At 42.9% G+C, this 26,553-nt stretch overlaps 1 protein-coding gene across 10 annotated transcripts in view; it reads left to right on the top strand.

Annotated features, from left to right (window-relative positions):
- ATXN1 (ataxin 1) overlaps positions 1-26,553 on the top strand; it is a 358,291-nt gene that overhangs the window by 238,479 nt on the left and 93,259 nt on the right. For 8 of the 10 annotated variants that reach the window (XM_065052371.1, XM_065052372.1, XM_065052375.1 and 5 more), the window contains one exon: positions 25,877-26,000. The exons of 1 other annotated variant lie outside the window; for it this stretch is intronic. The gene's annotated coding sequence lies outside the window, so the exon portion shown is untranslated. Of the gene's footprint in view, positions 1-12,448; positions 12,606-25,876; positions 26,001-26,553 lie in introns of all 10 variants that reach the window. One more of the 10 variants, XM_065052374.1, reaches the window with a different exon arrangement.

Raw genomic sequence — 26,553 nt, 5'->3', positions numbered from 1 at the left:
TCCTTTTTATTTTCTCCTTCTTCCTCGGTCAGCTACTGCCTCACCTTCCAACTTTAGTTAGCATTTGTCAGGAGACTCAGGACCTTCAGATGACCCTTTACATTAACCATTTCTCTCTCTTTGCTTGCTCTTTTGGATGCTTTTTCCCAAATGCTCATTCCTACTCCCAGAAACCTCCCTTTTCTTCAGAGACCTTTGCTCTCCTGCCCTGCACATGTCTCAGGCATGCTGGGTAGGCTGTCCCTTGAGACTTTGCATTCCAAATTTACGAATGTTTTACGGTATCTGTTGTGGCAAGTCTGTAGGCATCTGAACCTTAAATAATTGTGTTTTGTAAGTGCAAGTTACTATAGCTCCTCAACCTAGGAAAACTCATGTGAGCTTGTACCAAAGCACTGTCTGGTGAATGATGGTGATGGAAATCTTCCTCGCACCCCTTGATAGTCTCTGTTTCTTTCATACTGCGCTTAGGAAGGTGGGTCTCTCAAATTGAAACATGTATCCTCTGCTTCCTAACCTTCTTCACAAAGCTGTAAAGAGGCCTGGACACAGTCCAGGAAGTTCTGGATTATTTTCTTGCCCTGAATTTCTTCACTAGTCAGTGAGGTTTTTTCCACATCTGTTTGCTGCTCTGCTAGCCAAAGTGGAACATTGCAGGGACTTGCTGCGTAGTCTAGAGACTGATGAATTGTCAGGATGAGGGAGCTGTATATCTGATTTTCCTGGAAGACTCAAAGGAAAATCAGGATGATTTTGAGGACATGGAGGGGTGAGTTGTTATTACTTACCTGCCTTAACTATTGTTTTAAGTGCCTGACACTGGGATGTAGGCAGGGTATCCAAAACTTATGTGAGTCAGAACTAATAACAGTATGCCCCGTGAAATGAAAGTCAGGCCATACATGTCTGTGTCTTGCCTTGTGATCTGAACAGTTACTCTTTTTCAGGAAATAAGCTTATCTCTCTACTTGGTTTGCTCTTCCTTGCAGCAGTTCGGCTTGGAAGCAAAAGGATTTGGGTTGAACCCATTACTCAGCCTGGCACTGGTGCCAAGTTGCATCTACATTCCCTTGTACTTCATTACTCTTTTCTAATCAGTATAAGTTCACTAAGTGGAGGAATACAGCTCTCCAGCTAGAGACCTCACTGTGAAATTATAGAGTAGAACACTGGTTTGGCTTAGTTTCATTTGATCTCCAGTTGGAGGAAGGTTTCCTTTTTCCTTGCTCCGTCTTTGGTCTTGTCTTACTCTATAGAGTTACCAGGATAGCCTGGTAACATGCACTACATGCATTTTAGTTCTTCCCCTGTATATTTACCTGTCCAGTGGAGGAAAAAGTTCAGGTTAGTCCACATAATAGACCCATATAATGGGTGAATATAGAAGACATTATTGTTTGCAGAACTTGCTTGTTTGATTCAGATAGGTGAGAGCCAGGAAGTCCAACTCAATACAGTAGTCAGCAACTTAAAGCTGTGTCTAGATGGGATAAAAAATACATAGGCTGATGATTTCTCATCGTGATTCCACAGATACGGCAGTAATGCTTCATACTTGCCCAGTGTAGATGTCACTTATTAAGGGCAGTAAAAGGTATTTCTACACTTACCACTAGAAATAGGTGGGGTTTGTGATGTTTGAAAATACGTGAACAGGATAGAAATGTGTGTCATATTGTACGATGGGGCTTAGATCCCTGACTTTTGTCTTAAGGGGCTTTTGGAAAGTCTCAGCAGTACTTTAAGTCCCTTTGAAGACCTGTTCCCAGCATCCTGGTTTCCCCTGGAGGGCCTGAGAGATCAGTCCATGTGTAGCTCAGCTCCACCACTGTGTTTGGAGGTTGCCTGCCTGCTGCTTTTCATGGCTTTTCCTTCGGCTTCTTAAATCACTCCAACTAAACATGCTTTGCATCCTGTAGCAGGGAAAAGGATATGTAGTAAGCACCAAGGCTTGTAAGTGAAGTTTGTCCTGATAGGAAGGTCCCATCCAGCAAAGGGAAAGATTCCATGTAAAGTGGGACTTGGTTTAGGTTTTTCTTCCTTCTTCTGCTTGTACTTATTTCTTGTAATCTAAGACGTCTAGCATCAGTCTTGAAAGGATGATCTGCAAAGCACAAAGCTGGAATGATCCATGTGTACGTGGATCTACCTGTGTACATCTCTTTCAATAAAATTGTAAAGTTAGGCGTTTTGCCTCTATTTCAGTATGTGAGGAGAAAGTGACTTTACAACTCCTCTCCGTTATGCCATAAAAGTAGATGGTAGTCACCTTTGGGGGAAGAATGCTTCTTGCCCCATTGCTCTCTTCTTCTGAGGCCTGGTAGCAGCGGTGGTCCCCTCTGCAGGCGGTTCAGGAGTGCAACTGGCACCCCAGAAAATGAAAAACACGAGTCATTTGCATAGCACATCAGAACCCAGCACACCCGCCTGCCGGAGCAAAGACCACAAACTTTCACATTTGAGTCATCTGCTGAAAAGCTACATATTTTTATGAAGAAAGAGCTAAATGTTTGTTTTAAAGTAATTTTATTTGCTTACTTGAAGCTGAATCATCTGACTCTTAGATGTTGAAGGTTATGTATCAACAGGATTTTCTTGCTATCTTTCTGAGTCTGCTGAACTACAACGATCAGAATTTGACCTTTCTTCCAGTCATAAGAACAATTGTTTGATTCTAGTGTGAATATCAATGTTTGTGTCTATAGAAACCAATCAACACTTCCTCCTAATTTTTGTAATAGGCTGTGACTGCGACACTTGGATTTCCTGTCTCTTGCATATCTGAATCAAAAAATCTCTGCACACAAAGATGTCTTGTCTTTTGCATTCACCATCTATTGCCTCGTTAATAGGCATCATCTTTATTGCAGTCTGTATTTCTCCTGGTGAGATATGTCCAGACATCACTGAAGCCTATAATCTTCTTTCATTTTTATTCCACATTGTGGATTTGTTTAAGAGACTTTCTCAGTAATGACCGTAGGAAATAGCAAGTAATGTAAGAAAAGCTGGTTGAACTGCCTACAATCAGCATTGCACAACATTCAGTATTTTTCCAGGATAACCTTTTAAAGTGACATTTTTCCAAACTCAGTGTCAGTTTCATGTTGTGGTTTGGTTTGGTTTTTTTTCTTCCTTTTCACATTTTGGCATGAATGATGCAGGTTGTCTTGAAAACAAGATACAAACCTCCACATTTTTATACCTTTCTAAAAAATAAGCCAGCTGTTTCACTGAGTAGCTGTGTAGCACCTTCACTTTTGGGGGTGGATATTTGAAATTTGTCTGTAGAGTTGCCCTGGTATTAAGGATCTCCCTTCTCATTTGCAGGAAAAAATGTCTGTAATCAGTTTATAAACTCTGAAATGTCTCATTTTGTATCTACACAGCAGGAGCTTGTTAGGTAGCACTGCACTGAGCATACTGTATTTTAAAGCTGAAGGATTTCTTTTGGTATTGCTACATCTCTCTCCCCAGAAGTGTTGTGGTCCTAGGCACAGGAAGCGAAAGGAAGGTGATTGTCCTCCCATGTTTTCAGCAAAGCTGTTGGTTTCCCAGACAGGGTGGAACAGAAGGACAGGATCGAGAGAGAACACAAGTGATGGGAGAACTTGGGGCTGTCTGAACAAGGAGATGAGGGTGGTTATGGCTGCAAGCACCAAGTGTGAGGACAACACTTTGGAACTGGTGTGACTGTCAGGGGTAGATTGTGTAATGGGACTGAGATTAAGATGAGGACTCAGGAGCAGACTGGGGTAGAGTCTGAGGAGGGAAGCAGCAGGAAGAAAACCATAGAAGAGAAGGTCAGGGGGAAATCTCTAGTCTGTACATTGGGATGGAGTTTGTGATTCCTGAGGCTGCAGTTGGATGCTGCTTGTCCTGTCTGGTAAGAAGATAACAAGACTGTTCCACCTCCAGTTATTTGTTATACTCCAAGTGCTCGATACAGCCCTGGAGCCAAACTGAGACAGCAGACTGAATTATGCAGGTGCTGTACCTCTGCTTCAGTGCAAAAACCCTGGTGTGAAACCAAACACTTTAGCTTAAAATGCTGCCAAGTCTGTACGAAATGTCTTAAGTTTGCACTGAAGTGGATGAGGAGCATTCATGCAGTTTGTTCAAGCAAGCTCCGTGGTGGTGGAACAATCTCCAACAAGAGGATGCAACAAGTATCTTGCTGGTGGTAGTACCTCATGTGGACGCATTTATTTTCACCTGTTCCTATACATTAGTCTTGCTGTCCCTGTGCTGTTGGTATATATCTGTGAGTTCAAATTTTGTGTCTTAAACTTGCAGTTTTGGTTCACTTGAAGTTCAGTTATTCGTTCCCGCTTGCAATTATCTCAGTGTCTCCGATGGCAGAGGTTGCTTTGTTTGCGTTTAAAAGTTTGAGTCCCGGGAATGATTTTGACCTGTAGCTATGTGCAGATGTCCCCTTTTGGGTCTGCCTGTGTCAGCACAAGCTTTCATCTGCTCGCCACACCTCCCCTTGGAAATGACCCTCTTCGGCCTGCTCTGGGGAGGAGTGAGCGCTCCCCAGCTGGTCGGAATCAAAACTGGGTTAGCATAAAAGAGCGTAAAGAGTAGCTTGTAGCCACTCCAGTTTATTTTCACCGTAATGGATTACAAAATGCTTTTACACCAGACTGCTAGCACTTCTGAAGGGAGACAGTCATCACAGGAGAGGCAGCTGGTGCCAAGCAGGTGTGTGGGAGGGAAAACTCATCAAGTGGACTAGTTGGGTTTGGAAGAGACCTTTGTCCACAACCTCAGTCTCTCTGGGTCTCAGTTCTGCCTGTGTGATGGGGAAAAAAAACCTTCTCACTGGGGTGTTGCAAACATGCACTAATTTTAGTATATCAGGCAGATCAAGTAATATGGTGACAGCCAGAAAATAACCTATAAGGAAATAGCTTTTTCTGTCTTGAAAGCATGAGGTTTAGGACCATTTTTAATAGTGAGAATGAAGCAAACTCCTGAGTGTTGCTTATTCAGTAACACCAGCTCTACTATATCATGAATGGCATCATTTCCTGTAGAAAAAAAACCCATGTGATTATAAAATTAAGAAAGAAGATGAAATGTTGCACAATTGGCTGTATTTCTGCTATTTCCTTGTCTCATACTTCTTCACTTCACTTTTTTGACATGTTTGTATGTGTAATGAACTATTTGTGACCAAGTTTGCAGTTGCTCAGTACTTTCTGTCCAAAGATGTTAAGCAGTTTAAAGAGGACTTAAAGGCCATTAAAGCATCTTACACTTCTGCCAGTATGCTTCTTTAAGCACGTGTCTGTCTCCAAAGTGCTTACCTCTTCTTGTTAAAAATGATTGCAACTTTAATTTAAGGAGATAAGAGGATAAATGTTTTTTCTAACTTAACGTCTTCTAAATCTGATAGAAAATCATGTCATTTTTTGCATGTCTCTCTGATAAATCAATTTATTTCTCTGAAAGTCCTTGCATAGCAACAGGTGAGTGAGAGGTACACAAAAAATACAGCTATGAAACCACAGATGTTGTCAGTGAGGAAATAAGAGCTGGCTTAACACTCATAACTAGGTTTAAATAATTTTGAAAATGACACTATTTTAAATATCCCTGTCTCTTACTTGCACTGTGTTCAAGGAGTTGGGTGTCTTGCTGCGTAACAGAGAAAACAGACACACCAGTAAGTAAAAAAAATAAAATTACCAGAATACCTGTCGGTGACTTTCTGTGGTGTTTAGTGTGCATCACTCCAGATGATTTCATTTAGAGTTATGAGTGTTCAGCAACTCTGAAAAGCAATCATGCAGAGTCTAAGGCGCGGAAACAACTTGGCATGTGAGAAAACGTTGGTTTTAGCAAGCGTGTTTGCCACAGAGCAAACTGTGTGTGAGCTCCCCGCATAGGAGCGACCCCTTGGTAGCTGCCCTTGTGTGAGCCCTTACACCGGGGTGCCTTGTGGTAAACAAGAGGTGGAACAGCAGCCCCCCTGGCCTGGAAGGAGTTGCCCCCCTCTCTGCCTTTGCTCAGGGCTGAGGTCCTGTGTTGGGGCAGCTCTTGCAGAGCCCTGCCAGGGTATGCCCTGCTGTGCACCCACTGCCGTGTTTGTCAGCCCCTCTCACTGCTCTTGCTCTGGCTTCATTAGGTCATTTCTGTCTGTATTATGGCTAGAATAAGCACAGCGATGGGAAACGGCTTTGGCTTTGTTTTTTTATCTCGAGGAGGTAAAGATGTTGTGCCTTGTCCAGGCAGTCTGATGTTTGAACAGTGTTGGGGTGTTTGTTGCTGGGGCCGGGGTGTTCTGTAGTTTGGCTATGCTACTGTTCCTTTTATTTTTTTCAGCCAGGGGCATATCACAGATCTATTTTTTGATCAGATAGCATTCCTGTACTATAATAATTCAGAAGCAGTATTCACACACTAGTTGTGCGAAATACCTGTTGCTCACTTCTGTACTTGTGCCTCTTGCCCTTGCCTTCCATTAGGTACAGCTGACCCTGTGCAAGTTGTAAATTCCATGGAGCAGGCACCGTCTCCTAATGTGTGTTTGTATAGTGCATAGCACAGCAGGACCCAGGTTTTGTTGCCGTTTCTGGACACGCTGTAATGTAAGAAGGGTACTCCGTCTTGCTGAGTAATTAGAATAGTTCACACTAGCTGAACTTGCAGAGTTTCCTGGGTGTGGGCTGGTGAGGAAAGGGATTTTTCTTTCCAGGCTGAGAGGGGGCTTTGCAAATGTTCCACAAGTCACAGCGGCAGCTGGCTGTTCGGGTGCTGGACAAAGACATAATTTGGAAATAGCTCCAAAGTTGGCCCTTCACGTACCAGTGCTCCCAGATGAGTTAAGGGGGGGGAGTTCACACCTCTCGCGGTGCCGTTGTTTCAGTCTGCCAGGCTGCAGACTCAGCGAGGGCGCAGCATGCAGGTTTTCATAGTGAGAGCTTTTGTCGCTCCCAGAAGTGCTAGAAACTTAATTGCTTTCAAAGGCAAGCTCGGAATCTGGAGGACCCAGTACAACCTGCTGAGAGAACATAAATCATGAGATACTATCAGGTTTCTGTGCTGGGGCTTGCATGGAGTGAGTTTGCTTTGTGAGCGAATGCCTTTGGAATACACTGGTATGTGGGTTTTTTTGTCGATTCTTAGACATAGCAGTAATTGTTGTTGGCTTTGTTAATAGGCATCTATGTTCTGTTCTGTAGTTACTGTTCATGTTTTCCAAAAAGTGTGCAGACAAAAAGAAATATTTGTTCTGCATTGAAATCGTGAAAGCATTTCTGCACTTAAATAGATTGACGGCTTTGGTCCAGGTGGTTCCCAGCCATTGTCCATTTGAACAGGCACAGAGAGAGAGCTGGCCGGTTGTCTTTTGACCATTGTTGTTTATCTTCAGTTAGAGACATTACTTAAAGTGCCAGTTATTTACTTGTTCCTTTTTTACATGTGTTTGCCAGCCGCCTTTGTACCTAGCCAAATGAACCGTAGTGCTAACTGAGAAAAAACTGCCCTTTGTAGATAAGGAATAGCATTTCCAAATGTCCTTATATAACATGGTTCACTAATTTTATTTTCCAAAGTAGCTCTTGTGAAAATCTGTGGAGGTGGTCTTTAAGTTGGTCTGGGGTGTTAGCGGCATTTTTATCCACAATCAAGTTTTAAATGTAGTTTCCCCCATCTCCTTAAATGCTTAGTTTATAGGCTGTCCATTGATAAGAATACTCTTTTGGTATATTCTGCATGGAAACTAAGGCGGGAAAAGGTTTTAAGGTGAGCCAGCCAAATAATCTAGGGTCTTTTGATCAGTTTCCATTAGTATTAAACCAGTCATCTGCCCTATTAGGTAGTGTTTGAAAGGAAGTTCAGTGTTTAAAGAAGATAGACATACCAGTTGACAGTTAATATGTCTTCTCAAGTCACCAGCAGAAGCCTCATTGAACTTTCTTGGCAGAGATGCCTTCTGCAAAGGGTTCCTAAAACACCTCCCCAGCTATTGGACTAGTTTCTGAAATGCTCTGGCACTGCAGCGGGTCTGGTGCCAGGGCTGGACACTTGGTCCAGCTCCAGTTGGAGCTGAGGAAGGGTTGAGTTTTAGGACCTCTAGGATGCCTTTGTGTCTAGAACGAACTGAGCACTGGAATCAGGTGCCATCCAGACTGTGGTGTATTCCTAGAAATTGATGAATATGCTGTTTTAATTTGGGAAGCTTATATAGCTGAAGTTATGGAGATATTAGCGCTTTGAAGCGAGAGATCTGCAACTCTTGAGATTGCCTGGCACACAGATGAGCGAAGATCTAAATTGCTTTGAGGTGCTGACAGTTGTCCCAGCTTTGTGCAGACACACCTTTGCCAGTACTGACAAAACTCGAATACCAGTTTCTCATCACTGTGCTCTCCTTGGCTGGTGTACAGCTTAAAACCGCACTATACCTCCAGAACTTTAGCACAGAAAACGGAAACAAGGGGTCAACAGCAACAGTATTCTTATCAAATGGTTGGTTTAAAATGCTTTGAGTATTCTAAAAAAGAAATTTGATCCTTTATTTGAAAATTGGACATTTAATGCATTACATCACTCTTATCCCAGGCCACTCTACTGAAGTTGCACTGAATACAAGAACAGACTTTGGTCCATGATGAGGACAGTAGCAAGTGGAGGAAAAACATTATTTTCTTTTTACAACAGTGAGTTCCTCCAAACATAAGAGATGACTGAAAAGTCTGTTTTCGAAACAGTTCCGACCCTAAATGCAAATAAAACTTCTGTGATTTCAGCTTTTGCTGGAAGTCTTGTTCATCTGTGTGACAAAGCTCTGGCATATTAATACCAAGTGCTTCCTAAAGAAACTCATATGAAATCTAGGGTAGGTCACAAGTGAAAAGGGGTTGAGACTCTCTCTAATCCACATCATGGTCCACCATGTATTTCAGTACAACTGTCAGTAACAGCCTACCTGCTATAAAATTTTCACATTAAGATAGAGTGTATTGACAGATTTCAATGTATTTAGTCCCCTCAGGCTAGAGATCCACATGGTGGTTGTTGCTGACTGCTTCTGTGAGCCCCTGCCTACAACTATGGAGTTGGAAATGAACAAGCAAACTCTGGCTGATACCCTTGGCATTGCAATGTGGATATATTAACTTTACTCATTTGTCAGGCAAAAAGTGTCACAATTAGGCACTCCAGTAGCAAAACTATCAGTGTTCTCGGCTGCTGTTAGCACTGCATTTAGTTTTGTTACTTTTGCCATCTGCTAATTAAGCATTGCACACTAGAGGAGTGGGAGATGGCACTGGCTTCAGGTCACTTTCAGAAGAGCTGAGTGGATTCTTTGATTTGCTGTGATCAAATATCCTGATTGCCACAGCCTAGCTCGAGTTCCCTTTTTGACTTGGTGACTGAAGTTTCTTATGAATTCTTCTAGTAGAATGGCATGCAACCTTCTTGAATTAAAAATTACGGCAGCTCTGCTCCCTGAGTGCTGCAGTGGTGGCACAGCAGCAATACTGACCGAAGTCTCTCCTGTGGGTGCATCTGTGCTGCCTTTATCTGTTCGGTGGATTGGACTAGATGATCTATCGAGGTCCCTTCCAATCTCTAACATTCTGTGATTCTGTGTGCTGGACATTACCTCTACATCTGCTGGAAGGGCAGCAAGGCAAGCCTTACAGCACGCATTCCGCACAACCAAGGCCTTTGTCAGCTGGGATATTCTTTTCCTCTGGCTCCTCTCTTATCTTTCTCTTGTAACATGCAAGATGCTCTGATGATCTGGTGACACTTTTTTTTTAAGCCTGTGACCTGTTTTTTTACCATTGTAGTCTCTGAACTGGTTTGTCAGTTCTGGGTTGCATTGTGGCTCACCCCAGATAGATGGTTGTCTCCCTTTTTCATCAAGCACTAAGCTCATGGGCATTGATCAGTAAAAAACTTCAATGAAAAGGTAAACTTGCCTTGCTGCTATAACAGTTCTCAGTCTTCAGAAAAGCCAGTAGATGGGGTGTGTGCAATTCCTGTGCAAAATCACTGCACTTCTCAACCCAAACAATCAGCTTTCATTTTTACATATTAGTTGCAGGGAGTCTTTTTTTTTTGCTGTTAGAGATGGCCCTCCATGCGAAAAGTTAAACTGTCCTGGGTGGAGGCACCCAGAAGTCTTTATTGATCCTTATGCATGAAACACTCCAACTTACAAACTAATGTGTACCTTGCAACACAGGTCTTTGAAATCTAGATATAAATTTTGTATCATAAGCTTTTTTTTTTTTTTTTTTTTTTAAATTTAACTAGTTATGAACTAGGAAAGTACTGGATAACCAAAAATAGGCTGGGTTACCCCAGACTTCTGCTTAACTTTGAGGTAGCAGTACTAGGTAGAGATGCCATAGGTCCAACTACAAAATACACTTCCTCTTTTTGTGTCTCCAAGTTCAGCATTTAAGAGTAAATGTCTATTTGTATGCATAATTCTGTTGATTGTAGATGTGAAAACTGAATTTGCTAGCAGTGTAAAATAAAATATTTTGCTGCTGTTAACAATGTTCATAATGCTAATGTAAATAGTAATGATAATACAAACTGTAGAAAGGGTTGCTTGTCACATCCTGGGCTAGATTTCATGCCTATAGGTCAGCTATGGTAGACTTGAAATAGGAAAGAATCTAAAAAAGAAGATGAGTTGGTTTGGGACAAGTGGGTCCGGGACAAGTGGGTCCCTGAGTTGTCTTCCTGCTGGGAGGAGCAGAGCATGAGCCAACATGGCAATAAGCTGGTCCAAGGTCATTTATGCCATTCAAAATAAAACTGGCTAGAGATGGAGTTCTGTTAGGTAGGTGCTAACTGCTTAGACCTGATTTGTGATGGAGAGACCTTCAGATGATTTGGTCATAATTAACCAAGGGAACTCTACTAAAACACAGTTCATGTCTGACATGTATCGACGTGTCTTGCCAAAAAAATAAGTTAAAATTAGAATACAGTATCAGACTTCAGTTATCTTCTGAGAAGAAGAGTAAATGCTGATGGCCAAGATTTACAGCTGAAGATTCTCAAGAGATTTTGGGAAGAAATTATGTGCATACACTCTCCTCCAAGCTACTAATGAAGTTGCGGGAATGTAAAAATTTTCAAACAGCAGAGTAGCCTCAGTTAATTCCAAATAAAAGTTTAATAGTGGAGTATGAGTGAGTCCTGAGGGCACCGGTCGTGACTGTGATGAAAGGGGCAAATAACACAAACCTGTTACCTAGAGCTGCCTTTCAGATGAGAACCACAATAGATGTGCTTTAATCTGGTGTAGTGAAGTGTGCCCAGATTACTCTGAGCATTTAACAGTTGCAGAAGTGATTTACTTTCCTAGCAGTCTGATTTTGTGTTATAGCATAATCTGTTTCCCCTCTGTCTTTAATGTGCGATTCTGCTGAGCATGCAGTTCACATGGGTTGCCTCCGGCGGACGGTAGGTCAGCTTTTGAATGTACGAGAATTCATGAAATTCAAGTATTTTGTGTACACTTAACAGCAGTTGTGCAAGTACAAAGGCTTTGCTTTATCAGCAGATGTGGTCTAGGTTTACATTTATGTCCACATGCAATTTTTACTTTTATTGCAGTCGAGGGAAAAAAATCAGGATCTCGGTGCAGTCTTTTACAATCTGCTTTGGTAGCTGGCCAGCCCACTTACCCTTGCGTGAAGCACATGCTGGGGTGGTTCTTTCTTCCATTAACTCTTTGATGCTGGGAAGCGCGGATGATTCACATAACATGGAAACCGTGGGGGGAGAAAATTAAAATAAATGCAAGATTAGCAAAATCTGTGTACTTACCTTGGGCCAAGGCAGGAAGGAATTTGTGTGCTGTGGGAACGATTAGATGGTAATGTTTGCTGGACTGCTGTGATGGGCGAGGGATATTTGAGAAGGCGATCCAGCTCTGCTGGAGTCTGCCGAGGGAGCGGAGGGCAGCCTTGCCCACTTGCAAACTGGAATTGGGTTGGGCGCTTTCTGGTTAGTCAAAAGGATTGCTGGCTGTTGTTTGCGATAGCTCAGCTGTTTCCCATGTGACATGGCCGCGTTTCCTCACTTCTTGCCCAAGCTGGTACTGGAGGTTGGAGTAGAAGGCGCTTTGCCAACGTCGCTCCTGTCTGGTTAAGGCCTTTTTTTTTTGATGTTGAGCTGGGAAGAGTTGGGGAGGAATCATATCCATGCATGGAGAAATGGTGATGAGGGCAGCACAGAGGGAAGGCCACATCTCCCTGCTTCCCAAGCGCGGAAATAACCAATGCCAATGTGGGAGCTTGTTTGCAGCAGCTCTGCTTGACCCAGCCAAGTGTCCATCGTGCGGTGAGTGTTGCGGGGGAGTGGGGTGGGACTTCCTTGCAAGGTGATTAATGCGATCTCCAAATGCTTCAAGGGGGGGAGTCATTCGTGAGCAATGGTAGGAGCTTTTTTTTTTTCTCAGGGTTGAATACTCTGCTGTCCTCCTTTAAACCAGAGAGATGAGAATCTGGGAGAAGGATATGAAAAATAGATTAGTTTAAATTGAAACCTGGCATCTGGAACACCTCGAACTTTGGCAGACCTCGAGATAATACTTCAAAGTTGTTCAGCCCCACAAGGTACAGTATAATTTTCTGTTTGATGAAAGTATTACTCAGGAACTGGCATCAGTCTTGAGGCTTCCTTGTGCTGGGCACTGTCACACTAGCTAGAAGATAGGTACAGGCTGAGCTGACTCTGAGCCTGCACACTCTGAGCTGCTTACATGCCTGTTCTTCATCTCCCCAAATATTTAGCAGTAAACATCTACCCTGAATTGGCTTTACCACATTGAGCAACAAAGTGTAAATACACCCCAGCTGTACTGAACCTGTCTTTACTCTCCTGAAAAGATCTTTTGTATTTTAAAATCATTACAGCCAAAGCAATGTGACTATTATTTGTTTCATGACAGCAGGAAAGGAGCATGGCCTCCTAATTACCCTAAAATTCAAATGCTTGCAGGGGCACTTGGAAAGCACAGGGCTCCCTCAACCCCCTGCACTTCGGCAGGTATCTGTCTACTCAATTGATCAGATCTGGGCACTAAAGAGAAATTTAGCACATTGGTTTATCTATGAATGTACCATTCTGGCATTAACAGGGTGATTCCTACACCTTAGAGCTCAGAGGCAGACAACATCTTTCCAAGGGCACTGAGTGCCTATAGTTCTCACTGTAGTAAGTGGACCCACATTCTCTTTTGGCAGCGTACTAAGAGAGCGAGCAAGTCAGCCTGGTTCCGTTTTTTAGCCACGTGCATCTGGAGCTCATTCTGAAATACGATTAATACATGCCTGCACGTAGGTAGGATTTTTAGGTTGTAAGATTACTAATTGGTTTCAGTGTTGTTTGCTGCTTGAATGTTGGGTTGTTTGTTGTTTGGGGGTTTTTTTTAATCTTAAGGTAAAAAGAACATTTTTAGCTTCTAACAAAGAAAAACACATTTTCTCTTAAATGTCTTGATATGAAGTAATTGAAACTAAATTTCTGCACAAATAATTTCCAGGAGAGCGGCTGTCAAGTGCGATGATAAAATCTGCACTTTTGCAGGGACCCAATGAGACTTTGCAAATTTAGATTTATTCGCAATGCTAAATGTGGTTGCAGATGTCATTTTTTAAACAGCACTTTTAGAAGTAGTTAGCTTAAAAGTATAGCAATTCAAACCACAGAGGGAATGATTTTGAAGTGTAAAGTCTTGAAACACAACGCAGAGGTTGACAGTTTCACTACAATTAGAAGCAAGGCAGGCACAACTCCCACTTCTGAAAACTTTCCTATCGCACTGCTTCCTCTCTTGGCCTAGAAAACCTCAAAGAAAAAACCTTTGAGTGGCTTTGCTTATTGACTTAACATAGTTATATTGAATAGCATTAGGAGAATGAGCAGAAACGGCTGCCAAATCTGTCTGTAAAGAATAATCTTTACAGAAAGCTTCACAGAGGTATTTTTCCACATGCTTTCATTCTCCTGAGAATGTTGCTTTTTTGAGGAAAGCAAGTTTTAGGGTCTTGTTTTTGTGTGTGTGTGTGTGTGTGTATGTGTGGTGGTTTTTTTTAACAAGGCGTGTTTTGTTAGGAAACCACTCCCTTCTGCTTCTGCATTTAGACTTGCTGCTAATTGCCTTTTGGTCGATGACATTTTCCATGAATTGCCACATTCTCCCACACTGTTACAACTTCACGCTGATTATCTTATGTGGTGCTTCTGCCTGCTGCCTTTTGGAGGAGTGGCTGAGAGGAGGATATGGTGTACCTGGGAAATTGCAATTCATTGCTTTCTGAGAGGAGTTTGCTGGAACCAGGTTTTGTAGCTGCTAAGATATGGCAGAGGCTGTTCCTCCCAGGCCAGGGTAGGTGGGATCAGGAGGGCATCCTGTTAACTGTGTGGGTTTAAGCACTGCTTTGCTGTGTGCCACTGATGAGGAATTTGCAGAAGTCATGACAAGGTGGTGTGTGGCATGCTAGGCTGGTATTTTTCATTGTAGTGGAAAGCCAACCCCACGCCCTGGTGCCAGAGAGGGCATGGGAGGGAGCAGTTTTTGTGGGCACCTCTGGCTCACTGAGCCCCTTGGGATGCCCACTGAGCCCAAGCCACAAGCCTAGCTTTCTCCAGTGCCTGGGGACAGCTCAGGTTTGTCCTTAGCCCAGCTCTGTCCTCTGCAGCAAAACCTCCTGGAGCAGCAGAGTATAAGATCATCGCTGATGGAAGCTCAAGTGCTGCCGACACAAGAACTGGATGTAGCAGAGTGGTTCAGCACAGCTAATCCACTTAAAGTGTGGAGCTCATCTGCTGATCTGCAGGGGTGGCAGTGCTCTTAGGTGGGATAGCTAAAGAGGCTTTGGCTTGAGCTAGTGCTTCAGGGCAATCAAGTCCTGCAGCTAGGGCTGGGGATCTGGTTACACTAAGTTGGCCCTGACCCAACCAAATGGGGTTAAAAGTGAGAGGTTAGGTGAGATAAGCCCCTCTGCTTAAGCCTTGTCTTAGCTCAGGAGCTGATCAACACGTTCGAGTGCTTTTCCAGTCTAACTGCTTTGATCAAAGGTAGGGCTTGCTTTGTCTGTGAACTGGGATGAGCTTTGCCACTAAAAGCACTTTTTTAAACTGGGGTAATTACATCCGCAGTACTGGCAGGTAAGGTTTCTGCTTTAATCGTGTCACTGCACATAAGAGTACAGATCTTTTACAGGTAGAAAAACTGTGATATTTGATGTAGTAAGCGCAGTTGGGTCTCACCTACACTGTGGCTATTGGCAGCGGCGCAGGATGAACAGCTGGTGTTGTAACAGGATCTCTGACTACTTTACTCCGTTGTCCACCCTGTGACATGAGGGTTTTCACCTCAAAGAGGTGGTTAAAAAAAATCAGGTCCATCTGACACACCAGCAGCAGCACCGGCTGCAGGCACGGCCAGCGTGGCCTTTTCTGCCACGCAATGGTTGGCAGGGGTGGCTGCTGCCTGCGAGAGCAGGCGGTGGGCACTGTTCCTGCCCTGCCGCTGTTTGTCCTGGATAAAACCTTTATTTGTTCAGTCTTACCCTTTTTTGTAGTTAAAGGGAAGGGAGGGGGGAGTATGAGGAGCAGTGTGCAGTAATGTACACTGCTGAGTCCTCCCTGTGGTACTAGGAGGTGTCTGCAGAGACTAAAACTTGGCTGTCTTTTGTGAAAAGGGCTCATAATGTTCCCACAGACCAAAATTCTCCCTGCAGCTAATCCCCGCTTGCCACAGGGAGGTGGAAATGGGAGTGCCACAGGTCCAGTTGAGTCTGGTCCCACCACAAGCCAATGCAACCAGGGACCGCTTTCATGCTAGCCACATACCGGTTGTATCCCTGGGTACAGAGACCTGCTCCCTCCTGTCCTTCAGCAGCAGAAAGAGGCGGAAATGAAGGCAGGACTAATTCTCCCTGAATTTCAGGAAGGGCTGAAACTGGTCTGTTGGAATAGGGGGAGAACCAGGAAACAGGAGCACCTCTGTTGCATAGCTTTGGGCAGGTCAATTATCCCTTCTCTGGTGAAATTCCCCTTTGCATAGGGTATGAATAATAATACTCACCTTGCAGGCATATTACAGAGTGTGCAGTTAAATATGGGTTTTTTTGTACAGTGTTTGTAATGTGTAAAACCCTAAATGAGTGTAAAGTATTATTGCAAGTTAATTTTATTGAGGGTTAAACATTGGTGACGTGCCCAGCTGAGCATTCGCTGGCAGTGAGCTAGACAAGTGACCAGCAGCAAGTGTGGTTGGCAGCAAGCTATGGACAAAAAAGGAAAACCAGGCTAACTTATACCAGTCCTACATATTTCTTTTTCTCTCTATTACCACTGTACGTTTCCCATGAAGCAGATGGCAGTGATCAAAATATCAAATTGGAACTCTGTATTTTAATAGACTTAAATTTTGCTGTATAAAAGGCAAATAAAGGTTAATGGCATGAAAATTCGTCTTGTAGGATTGTGAGAGAGTGGAAGTGCCTCCAAGCGTGCCCAGAATGGTCCTTGAATGACAGCTTCCAGAAACACACCCTACCTGAGTAGTTAGGTGGCTGATTTTTCCCTGAGGGGGTGGCACGCTCAGGGTGCTGCGCTCGTTCCTGTGCATTTCACGCCGCTGCTGCTCAGGGGTTTGCATTGGCAACCAAGTGGACTAAAAACCAGGAGGGAAATCACTTTAACAAGGTTGGTGCCCCATGAGATGGGGGCTGTGCAGGGTGTGTGTTGAGGGGTGCTGCTGAGTTTGAAACACAGTGCAGTGCCAGACTCCGACGTGCTTCTGTGTGTTTTAAGAGAGGGAGAGACGGCGTTGTGTGATTTCTCCAGCTTGCTCTAATCTCACATGAAACGGGGGCTTTCCAGTGGTGGGGTTACTCCAAGTGCGATCGCACCAGCAGGTTTCATGTCACACCTCACCATGCGTGTGCCTCCCATGTATTTTGTTACTGCCTGCTCATTCTTGTTAATTTTTATTAGGTGTGAAATGCAAAAGCTTGTCATAATTACCACTAGTAGATGATAGTACAACTGAATACCAATCTTTGAATAATCAAGGCTGAGTTCTACCCTTAGATAATTACACACCAGGCTCACTGGAGCCAGGGTATTCCTGTTAGGGAGAAAGGATTTGGCTCAGACTTTCTCTGTGTGTGTTACCTCACCATCTTTGCTCTGTGACAGCGCCCTGAGGAACAGGTCCAAAGGTCAGCAAAGCAGAGAAGGATCCTTCCAGTGTCTTCTTTTTTTAAGCTTTGTGCCAAAGTCTGCGTCCAACCCGTGTTCTCATTGCGTTTGAAAACATCTCTTGGCCCTGGACTTTCTCTAGGTCTAAAAGCTGTCATGGTCACTTAATCAAACATGGTGACAGCATCAACTCCACAGTTAACTTCTCATTTAGTGGTGTTTCTGAAAATATGCATTGGTGCAGGAAAAAAAAAATGGTTGAGATGCAGCATATGTTGCACATAATGATAGTTTATTGCCTTTAAAAAAAATTACAGCATAAAATTTAGGGGGCAAATCTCAAATCCTGTGAAATTCATGGCATCATGCCAATTTATTTGAAAGAACTTTACATTTGTCCCTAAACCTTACAAGTCTTTAACTACAGTTAATTTGAAATAACTTTACATTTGTCTCTAAATCTTACCAGTCCTTAACTACAGTTTCCTTTCTTGCATGCCACTCACCTTCAAGATGATACTCCTTTTTTGGCATTATTAGTTATCATTATTGTTGTTGCTGTTATTATTCCAGGAGATCTGTATGGGAGGAACACTGAAATCTGGATTAAAAATAGCATTTTCATGTCCTCCCACTCACTGTACTTTGTGCACAGAATGCCTTTTATAAATGCAGACTTGCTGCTTGGCTAGATAAAAGAAGCTGTCACTTCATTTCCATAACAAAGTCGTTCCCAGGAGAATTTCATTGTTTTAGCAATAAAATTTTTCTAAAAGGCCTTTTATTTCACCTGAGAAAGGTAACAGGGATGAACCTCTGAGTGGTTATTCCACAAAACAGTTAAGAGAAAGCAAGTCTGTCTTGATTTGGTGTAAGGAGATTTGTATGTGTATGAATTCATTTTAGTCTAAAATGAGAATACATTCCTAACTGAAAATCAAGTTAGAAACACCCCCCCAACCTTACACAAGATCACAGTTTTTTTGCCTTGCTTGCAGAGACATCACACATCTTTATCAGCACTCTCCTGAATAAATTTGGTCATATCCTGAAGTTCAGCCCTGTTTCAAAAGGCACTTACATGACTTCTGATTCAGATGCTTTCCTGAATTAAAGGCAGCCGTGGGTTATCATTACCAATTATTCCGGTGCATTAATTTTGTTACCAGGTATGTTCTTATTCTCAGAGAAGAGTGATGGCTGTGCGCTGTGCTGAGGCTGAGCGCTTCTTGAAGCGGCGACCCTACTTTTGCTGTGTGTACCTACACAATGGAGCACGGGGGCAAGCTCGGTCCCTTCCTGCCACAGCCTCTCTCACCACTTCTCCGGCTTTTCTCACCCCTTTTCTCAGCTGGTCTGTGTCCCATGCCAGTGTGACTTTCCTTTTCTCTGAATGCTGAACATGCTAAAGCATGTCAGAACTAGAGCATCAAAGAAGTGCTGATATAGAAAGCATATACATTGAGCGAGAGGTCCATATGTCCTGCGGTTTAGTTCTTTGTTGTCTTTTTTTTTGGGTGTCTCTCATTTGTCACCCGTTTTGAGCCATGTTTGCGTTTTGCTAAGTATGAATTGATGCAATTACCACTTCAGTCACTGTAGACAGCCTACTACGGTAGGTAGGTACATATAGTCAGGAGCAAAAAGGAAGAGGAGAAAAACATTTTCTTCGTAGTCAGGAAAACCTTTATAGATTTGGCATCACACTTAAAATTACATTGTATTAAAGAAATGCAGCAATTTCGGAAATTATTATTTATAGGAAGGTTTGTGAATTCAGGATGTGATATTCTGACTCACCCAACAGCAAACATGTTTGCACTCCGGCTACTATGACTCACGCTGGCATTTGTCTTGAGCGTGGCAATTGTTTTAGCCCTCTGCTCGGTGCACGATGAATGAAACAGCTGAGGTCCCCTGTTGCAGATTTACTACGTGCAGCGACAGTGGTAAATCGCAGGCTCAGCTGTAGAGTATTTCCTGGAACACACACACACGCACACATGCACACACATACGCGTGCGCACCCCCCTCAAGCAATTTAATACTTACTTTTAAATGCTAGATTCATAGAAAGGAAATGCATAATTACAGAGCTGGCTTTTGCACCACATAAAGCAGCCCACATCAAAAGGTGTTTGCCATTAATGTTTCAACAGGTAATCTCTGGATTTATTGCCAAGCCGTGTTCCTGTTACTTAGTGCTCAGTGTCAGAATCATTGAAATCTCTGTTGTAAGCCAGCGTAGTCGTCTTAATCCTGCAAAAAGTTAGTCAATAGCGCCTTTGTTTTCCAGCTCTGTGTTTCTCATTGCATTAGCAGCGCAGAAGATTTGGCCACGTTGGAAGCAGGGAGAAAGTTAAGGGTGGGTTCTGGGCTGGTTTCCTAAGGAAGGGAAGCTCACGTGATGGCATTGTTTGTGCCTGTGTGTGTGTCACCAGCCTGGCAGCTCGCGTTCCTCGGGTCCTCCTCAACCCAACTTGCGGCATGGTTAGGGGCTACGGGGGAAACTACTCTCTGAAAGCGTTCTGTGAGGTGGCACATGGAGAGCTGGGGGAACCTGCGGCTGAGCCCAGTGAGCCAAAGGCCATGGCACCAGCTCGTATCTTACCAGCACCAGGGAACTGGTATGGTGGGCATCCACTGGGATTACTGCTGCTGCTGCCAAAGGTCAAGCCTTTTTGCTGGTTTTTGTTAATGCTACAGTCTACAGAGCTCTCTCCTTCAGGTGGTGTTTCTTTGGTTTGTTAAAATACTGCAGATAAACGAAACCTCAGCTGTTGGTTTTGGTGCTGCTACTCTTTGGGACTCAGAGTTTGGATTCCCTCTTCAACACCGTCTGTTCGCAGGAGAGCTGTGGCAGTCATCTGTAAGATGTCTGTACAATTAACAAAAGCCAAGCCCTTGAGCTTGTTCTCATCTGTAACAAGTAACAAGAGTTCTGCACGTCTTCAAATATGCAGGAAGCTCATTGTCTCAACTCCGGGCTGAGCTGCATTTTTTGCATAATAGGTTCCACAAAAGAAAAAGAAAAATATTTATGTCATGTAACAGAAGCAGCCAGAGTGGTTATTTTTATTACTTATATCTGTTCAACATTACTGCCTCTGAGCCTGAATTATTATGGACCATTTGCATTCTTTTTCTTGTTTCTTCTGCTCAAAAGACCTGTAGGAATGACTGTGTCAGAAACATGCAGGGGATAGAGTTGTTTTTCTTAAAACCTGTGTGAGAATGAAGAAACTTGGCATGCTAAGAGAAAGGTAAATCAGTGCTGAAATCCCCCCTCCTTCTTCATGCTATTCGTGCTTTGATAGCCATGAGAAAATGGCAAAAAGGGAGGACTGATGTTAATGGAGTGATGGATTTTTATTAAAAAAATATGTCATTGACATCTGATAGGAGGTATTTGTGTGCTATTTTTCTTCCAGTTCTCATATACTATTTCTTCTTAGACAAAACAACCTAGACATTCTCCTGTTATTTTTCCTTTCACCTGGTGGCACTGTGTGCTGTGCCCACTGCCCACTTCTTTACTTGCTCTTGCAATACCTTAAGCTTCAATCTGTTTGTGGGGAAAATCTTGTAGAGCTTAGAAACTAAACACAGTAAGTGAAACACAGGGCCAAACACAGTATAACTTCAAGTCTTGTTGGCAAAACTGGATACTATTGAAGTACAAATAATGAGCATGGTTGTGATTGCTGTTATTTACCTGAAGGTGATGTCTCAGAGGTCCTGGTCAGATTTGTGTTTCTGTTCTTAGTCAGCATTTTGTAAATAGAGTGTAAGTTTGAGTTGGCGTGCATATTTTTGTATCTGCAACTCTTCCTGTGGTGATGAATCTTCATGTATTTTCTGATTGCTTGTTCAAAGGTGTTTGGGTTAGGGGATGAGTAATGAGAGCAGTGGGGACCACTCTGGAGGACGGTGATTGGAATAAAGTTGCTTCGTTGGTTTCCAGATAAGAGGTTTTGAAGGCCCACTGAGTAGGGCTGAGAAAGCGCATTCCCAGTCCACTTGCATAGGTTGGTGCCAAAACCAGAGGTGGTTTACCTGAGCCTTAAGTCAGAGAAAAAATACCTGCTGTGGATGAAATAATGATGAATCATGGTTTTTTAGATTAGATCTTGGGACTCTGATTTCTAGATGACTGACAGTCAACGTTAGGTGTGCAGAATCAGTTGTCATCCTCAGTAGTGGCTCCTCTGCTGGAGGGTCCTGTCCATCTGCTGTTTGCAGACAGAGGTGCCCAACCTTCACTTTCCTGGTGAGTGAGTGCTCACACTGGAAATGCCATTTATACAGGGAAGATGCTCAGGGCTGGGACAGCCCATAGATGTGTTCACAGAGTTGGGGAAGGTCGCATATATCTTCTTCCCCCTACTAAAAATTGTGGGGCAGGATGGATGGATTGCATCCTTGCGTGAACCCTGTGGTCGGCATACTGGTTGTTTTTTTTTTTTTAGGACCTGCAGGATATGATATGCAAAGTGCTGACAACTTGATTTAGTATTGCCTTACACCCACATGCAGTTACTTACCCTGCACAAAGTGGGTGTAACACCTTGTGAAGTTGGGCATTTCACTGTATACCACACACAAAGCCATGGGAAGTGCTTGTTTACATGACAAAACTGTGGAGAATCAAGATTCAGATGAGGAATGGATGCCAAACAGAAATCAGAGTCATACCTGCCTGTTTTATGTAAAGGAAACCTCTTTTGTGCAAAGGTGATATTCCTTCACCATAGCCTTAAAAGTAGGCATAATTGTGATTTAAGTCTTTTTTTACACTAGCAGAACAATTAATGTAAAGATGACTCAGCCCCATCAGGAGCAACCTTTGTACACTATAGACAAAATGGCAGTAGATTTTCAGGCGGGTGAAGTTTGGCATGGCTGTTATAGAGCAGCTTTTCTTAACTTGAAATCTAAAACATTGTTAATTCTTGATTTTTATTTTTATTTTTTTTAGTGTCTTCTACATGTGTAAAATCAACTAAATGTGTTGAAAATCATTTAGAAGTTTTTTCCTAACATGATAGATGATATGCGCATTAGGTAATTGAAATCGCACACGCTCCAGAAAGATACAGCCTCGCCTTTCCCATTTGCGGTGGGGCAGGATTGAACCTGTCTAAAACTATTTCATGCAGAGGGAGGATAAAGGAGGAAATGAATTACGGTTTTATTTGAGTTGAAGGATTAGTTGTGGGATAATAGCGAACAACGAAACAACTTGGGAACAACGCTGCCATCTCTTAAACAGTTTTATTAGCTTATGCTGATTTGTGAATTAGGAAAACCAAATTATGTGATGCAAGAGAGCAAGGAATGGCAATTAAAAACCTGCAGGAAAGGACTGGAAAAGTGGTGATCTCTCACTGCCTGCTCTTCAAAGCAAGATGGAGAGCATGACCTTTTCTTGGAATAAATACAGAGTGTTGCACAGAGCTGACTTCTGGTTTTCGGTTTTGCCAATTTGCAATCGCTTGCTTGTGCTGTGGTTTTCATTTCTTGATTGCCCTGGGGTCCAATTTTAGTATCTGAATACTCCCAAGAAGTACTTCCATGTTTTTTGATTTGAGGTCTGTTCATCTCTCAATTACACTTCTAATCTGTCAACTCCATGTCCTTTTTAGTGCTCAAAGGCCGGGCTATGCTGTGATATTTAAATAACCATAATGCTGTGGGGCCATGGCAAACAGCTTCCTAGCGTAACACTTCCCATTTATAGCTGAGATGTGATGGTAACTGTGTATGTTACAATTATTCATTGATCATGTTGTAACTTCAGTTGCAAAGCCTGGCTAAAACCTAGTGGTACTGCAAACCCGCCTTCCTTGATGGTCCCTCCAAGGTATGACACTTCTGCACGTTCCAAGAGGAGCACATCATAGCAGCCCATCAGATCTACGCAGCAAAAAGATCGTCCCAATTAGGGAATGAGTGCTCCGCTCCTCAGGCGAGGATCTTGCTTCAAGAATCAGGGTATCTCCCTGTGCATCCTGGAGTTTGTGCTGTGCTGTCTTTAAATCTTAAGCATGTCTGGGAGCATTTGCAGGCAGACAAGTCTTGCCCCTTGCAGAAAGAAGCGCCTACGGGTAAGGTCAAGTGAGCAAGTTGTAGCAGATTAAACTAGCTTGTGAATTTACAGCACTTCATCTGCTCCATAATAACTGGCTGTGTGAGTGGTGCAAAGGCACCCTGTGGTGAATACAAGGTCTCTCGTCCTTCTTTCCCTAGAGCATTAGGATACCTTGCTTAATGCCACGTTTCCCGTGAAATAAAAACGCATGGACAAGGACAGCTGCCACAGAGCACCCCTGCACTGTATCGCACAAACGCCGCTTGTGACTTGTTCCTGTGTCCACATTCTGGCAGGGAGGGCTCTGCAAGACGAATTCCAGACCGATAGCAAGATAACTGCATAGTTACGACACAACACTTGCTCCTGTTTCGGCAATTGGAGCCCTGCTATGGGCAATCGGAGTCTTCTTTAACTTGAACAGATTCCAAGTTCTAATCCTGCCTGTTGAAACTAGTGGAAGGACTTTCCCTGCGTGTGGTGGGTTCCAGCCTGGTGTTAGATGCAGTTGGCTTGCCAGGGAGGCTCAAAGGAGTCCATGCAAGCAGGAGCTGCAAAGCTAGTATGGGAGACAAGGTGTGCATGGAGTAAACTTCCCAGCTCTGATTAAAAATACTTGGAAGCCATCTAATTTTGGCAGAAATGTTAAATATTTTCATCTAGTCTTTTGGAGAATATTTTCAGGTTGCCCTGAACATTGAATGACAAGAGAGAAGTGTTTGGTGGATTTTGGGGGAAAGTCATGAAGATGAAAAATCGAAAATTTTTTTAGGAGATTTTTGAGTGGCCAAGTTATTGGGAAAAAACCAGAAGTTGGTAATTTTGAAAATGCCAACATGTTGCATTTTAAAATCTAGAAACACATATTTTGAGTATTTTGAGGTTTTTCCCTCAGTCTTGAGTTTCACCTAATTTAAATAAATAAACATCTTGCATATATTTTGTTTTGGTTAAACAAAATGTTGAAGGCTGACTTAAATATGGTTTGGGGTGGATCTTTTTTTGATCTGCTTTCTAAAGTTAAAAAGCTTGTGAGATGATATCCAAGGGTGGCGTTCTCTGTCAGACAAGCAACAGAGTCCCATTTTAGTAGAGGAGAAGATCTGTTGACCAAAGTCCTCTAGGTAGGGCCTGGGTATCTGAAGGATCTTGAGGTTGCGGTGCCTGTGTCACACAGAAGCTGTACTTCCAGCTCAGAATTTCTTAAGCTGGGAAAGCTTTAGTAACAGGTATCTACAATGCTGCAGTCCATCACGGAAAGGACAAAGATGCGTGTAACTGAGGCTGATCATCATCGTCATTGCCATGGAGAGTCTCAGCCAGCTGGAGGAGATCGCAGACGTTCATGGATGCTGCTCTGTGAGGGCTTAGCCTCAGCCAGTAACTCCAGGAGTAGTCTTGCACCAAAGCAGGATCAGCTGAGCAAATAGTGGTTTGGGGTTTGGAGGTTTTTATAGTTGTTGCTGTGTTTGTTCGACTGAAACAGACTGTCTCAGGGCTGTGAACTTCTTTGAGTAGTTTCTTCTGCCTACTATCATTGCATTGCCTTCCCTCTGCTCTTTACCCATTAATTGCTCTTGTCTGCCTGTCTGACTTGCTTCCTGCCTTCACATAGAGTGAGGTTCATCTGCATTCATCTGTAGCCATCTAATCTGACTGAGCTCAGTGTCTAGACTTACTTTATTGGGGGGAGAGAAGCAGACCTTTCTAGAGAGTGATTCACTCTGTCCTAAAGCAGATGCTTAAGATGGGTCAAATTAATCATTTTCTAGATTGCCTAGTTTGCGCCGCTGAAAGTAAAGAGAGCTTGCACTTTCTCAGGTGTAAACTTTTGGCCTGCACCTGTTTTTGGTTCAGGGAGCTGGATTGCACCATAGTGCTCATAGGTGCACAAATCTTGAAATGATATGTGAAATTATTAAGAAGCCTTACGTCAAGGAGGTAGGAAAGGCTTGTGGCACAAAATGAAACTAAGAATTTAGGAAGCACAAGTAGAGCATGGGAACCTGGTTGAAGGAAAAAATGTTCAATTTGGGCCCCGTGGAAATACACACTGTTTTCAGTAGTCTGTGTGGGATTCACATAAAAACGTAGCACACCAGACCCCAGTGAAAAGGCTGAGGATAGTCTGATACCACGTACAGAAGGCCAAAAAAATAGAGAGTTGGTCCTCAAAGAAACGATACCAAAATATGAGGATGAAAGAACCACACAATGTTAAAAACCTCAGATGTGAAAAATAGTTTCTACTGAGGAATAGTAAGTGTGTGTGTGTATTTCTGGTTTCAGTACTCCTCTGTTGCAATATTACAGATAACCGCAGAAATAGATAGGTGTTTGTATCCCCTTAGGGAAATTCATTGAAAACAAAAATCTGTGTGGATCTCTCTGCGCACTGTGGGCTTTGGTTGCAGACACTCTTCAAAACAACAACCCTGAGTAGTTTTTTCTTCCTCTTGTTATGGCAACAGAAATATCCGATAACTATTATAATTATGTATCTGCTTCAGCAACTCTGAACTGGATTTTAATTATTGGTAATAAGAAGTTTCCTTTCTTTGTTTTGCTTTTATTTTACAGCTCTATCTTGCTTTATTTGAAAGAGGAAAACCAGTGAGGACCTGTGAGCAATCCAGAAGCTTCTGAAGAATCTTCATGCTACAGGATAATCCAGAATTCCCCAAAAAAGAACATAGTGAATGTTGTGAGTTCCTAGCTGTGATGATGTGTACCTGCAGTTGTGTCTTTCAGGGGGGCAATAGCTGCGCTATAGTGTTTGCTCCTTTCCCTGTGATGTACTGAGCATCTTTTCGCTCTGCTGAAACCAAAGACAGATGTATTTGGGTTGGACTGCAAAACCAGACCTGAATTTCTCTCTTTCTCTCCCTCTCTCCCTCCATGTCTTCAAGGGCAGAATATTCTTTTCCTGGGGCTGCTACAATTCTTTAACATATTACTATCATTTTTTAGTTAAATATGTAAGCCTGCATTTGAAGGCCTTGTGACTGTGTAGCCTAACAAAAATGAAAAATGTTGTGGATAACAGTTCACCAATCTACAGGTCAGATTTAGGAGTTTTATACATGCTCATACAATGGTTGGAATTATTTAGCCACTTTCAAATTAGAGGAATACCAATGTTGTTATTTGCGCCTAGTATTCCAAACTCCTGTTGCTTTGATCAATTCATTTCATTAGTTTGAGTATTTTCAACACAAATGCTTCTCTTGGAGGTTTGTGTTCATGGAAATTGGAGT

Source organism: Columba livia, chromosome 2 (assembly GCF_036013475.1).
Source record: "Columba livia isolate bColLiv1 breed racing homer chromosome 2, bColLiv1.pat.W.v2, whole genome shotgun sequence".
NCBI lineage: Eukaryota > Metazoa > Chordata > Aves > Columbiformes > Columbidae > Columba > Columba livia.
This window is presented reverse-complemented; position numbering and strand designations above follow the sequence as displayed.